This window comes from Amphimedon queenslandica, unplaced genomic scaffold (genome assembly GCF_000090795.2).
Source record: "Amphimedon queenslandica unplaced genomic scaffold, v1.1 AMPQUscaffold_8626_Cont19431, whole genome shotgun sequence".
Taxonomy (NCBI): domain Eukaryota; kingdom Metazoa; phylum Porifera; class Demospongiae; order Haplosclerida; family Niphatidae; genus Amphimedon; species Amphimedon queenslandica.
The window spans coordinates 1-2,672 of record NW_003551098.1 but is presented as its reverse complement, the minus strand read 5'-3'; the positions used below and the strand labels follow the sequence as shown (position 1 = coordinate 2,672).

The window sequence follows — 2,672 nt, the reverse complement described above, 5'->3', positions numbered from 1 at the left end:
AACACATAAATAATAATGTACATGTACATGGAGATAACTATATTATCCTTTTTCAATATTATTCTTACACATGAGCTTGATGAACAAAATATACATGTACATACAATGGTACTTTTCACCAACCAATATTTTAGTCTGCTTTCTTGATCTAACGATGCTATTTCAATTATACAATTGATTAATAGTGGGTGTGGTTAGCTCAATTATTAAACCCTGTTGGTTCCAACTGTAGCAAATATTTTTTTCTCAGGAAGGAAAGGATTGAACTGTACCCCAAACAAAGGTTGAGAGTGTCCTTCCTACAATAAATAAATTAAAATAAAATAAATTAAATTAAACTACAGGGCACACCTTTACAAATCCCACTAGCTCAGTTTACCACTGTCCACAGTCCACAGTCCACTGCTAGTCTACACGTGATTTAAAAATACGGGGATCTGTAGATCTACAACTTCCGTATACTACAAACACGTGGATGCTAAAATGGCTTTATTGTTGTTATCGTTTTTGTGTCTTCCATATTGAATTTGATTGTGCTTGCCAAGTTGCCAGAGAAAGTTTGATGCTGAAGGCAAAGAAATTAAACCTAACTTTGGGCAAACAGCAAAAGTAAAAACCGGCTACCTAAACTCATCACACAGTAAGAATTGGAATTATACATGTACATGTAGTCCAGCCTGTCTGGAGGTGTGTGTGTATAAGTAATGTAATACCTGAGGACTGAGATATCTGCTTGAGGTGAAGCTGAGGGCAGATATCAAGGGACTCAGATATTACATTACTGTTTACTGATAGTATTAGCTGTTATTCATTGTTACTATAGAAACGTTGCCAAGGGAACGCCAGACACATTGAGTTATGCTGAAGTGTGTGAAAGAGTTCATTCTGATCTGGTTGGGTTTGAGACAGGCAGTCACTCTCAGTCGATTTGTTTCTGGGGAGAGAATGAGAGCTACGATCATGTGGAGTGCAGCCCAGGACAAAGAATTAGACTCAAGACAAGAGGAGACTCTCTACTGATAGGTGAGGGAGGAAGGGGAATGAGTTTATGCTGGTATATGTACATCTTGTATTAATTATTGTTGTTAATTAATTATATAATTATTGTTAGTTTATTGTTATTATTTCTGATGTTTGTTATCATTATATTATTTATTTTGTTCGTCACATCTCTTGATATTTTCCTTTTGTCCTGTTTACATGCACACACACACACACACACACACACCCTTTCTCCTTTGTTCTATTTCTTTTATGCAACATACGAACACATGTACATGTACATTTATTTACATGTATTTATATGCATATACATGTATTTCTCTCCTCTCCCTAGAGTCATTCACAAAGCTGGATAGTGATCAGCGAGCTCACTCATCAAACTACACTGGAGGAGAGAAGACAGGACAGAGCTGGACTAATAAAATACTGGGACACAAATCAACTGATGAACCCAGCCAGGGAACGGGAGGAGGAGGAGGGGAGGTTGATGATGATGAATGGGTGAGGATATTCTTATCTTATGTTCTTGTACATTGTAAATTACATCTACTATTATTTTAGATACCTGCATGAGTATGTGCATGTACACATACAGTATAGTGAGAAATTTTGGAAGGAATTAAATGTGGCAAATTTGGCATTTTGATAGCTATTCGCCAAGATAAAATCTGCCATTTTGAGCCATTATATGCATGCTCAAATTTCAATGGCATGTGGCCACTAATTCACCAAATTAAAAATTTCAAAATTCACCAATCACCAAAAATTAGCAATTTGCCAAATTTAACTTCATCCAAAATTTCCCGCTATACTGTATATTTTGGATTTGACTCCACTAATTATTAAAATACATGTACATACTAATGTTGGCATTTTCACTGGTTTTAAACTTTATGCACTACATGTATGTTCATACTTTATCAGTGGCACTAAAGCATTGGTCATTCTTTCCTTTCTCTTTCTCTTTATACACAGGATGACTGAGTATACACAAGAAACCAAAATAACTTTTTATTATTCAATTTTAGTTCAAGTCATGACACTATTACTTTTAGCATCAGTGAATGATAATTAAAATGTATCATTGTTTGTTAGAAAAATAATGCTGTATACACAGTATACTGATGTACAGTGTATTACAATAAGTTTGTGTGTGAGTGTATTATTGGTTCTTTATGATTTAGCATCCCACCTCCATACAGTTCCATTATCACAAACACCAATGATAGTCCTACACAATAAAAGAACAATAATAATAAAATATAAAATTCCCATTAATAATGCAACCAGAATATTAAGTATATGAATCTTCTATAACTTTTTGCCAACTAATTTCTTGTTCAAAATATTATTTGTCGTGGAAGAAAAAAATTTTGTGAACAAAATTTTATCCAACAACATGCCCAGACAAATTTATGAAATTTTTGACTAATGAAAATTTACTTATTAAGTCAATGATGCATAGTCTATGGTAACCAGAGTGTGTGTGTGTGTGTGTGTGTTGGTTTACTTGCTGTCGTTGCTGAAGGTGACTTGTCTCACTGCAGTGAAGCATTTAGCTGAAGAGAGTATCACTGATGGACGTCCCTTGATGACATCATTCTGTGTGGTGTCCCATATGTATATCTTACCAACCTGATTACCAAGGGCTAGGTACTAAATAGAAAGAG

General features: G+C 34.7%; 2 long non-coding RNA genes across 2 annotated transcripts; one reads left to right on the top strand and one right to left on the bottom strand.

The window, feature by feature from the left end:
- Positions 1–857: 857 nt before the first annotated feature.
- LOC105315707 (uncharacterized) lies at positions 858–2,199 on the top strand. Its single transcript, XR_002189722.1, has 3 exons — positions 858–1,023; positions 1,337–1,503; positions 1,978–2,199. It is a non-coding gene; the product is annotated as an uncharacterized LOC105315707 (long non-coding RNA).
- On the bottom strand, positions 2,034–2,661 carry LOC109591242 (uncharacterized). The gene is made up of 2 exons (XR_002189723.1): positions 2,513–2,661; positions 2,034–2,233 (listed from the first exon to the last, which is right to left on the bottom strand). It is a non-coding gene; the product is annotated as an uncharacterized LOC109591242 (long non-coding RNA).
- Between the last annotated feature and the right edge of the window lie 11 nt (positions 2,662–2,672).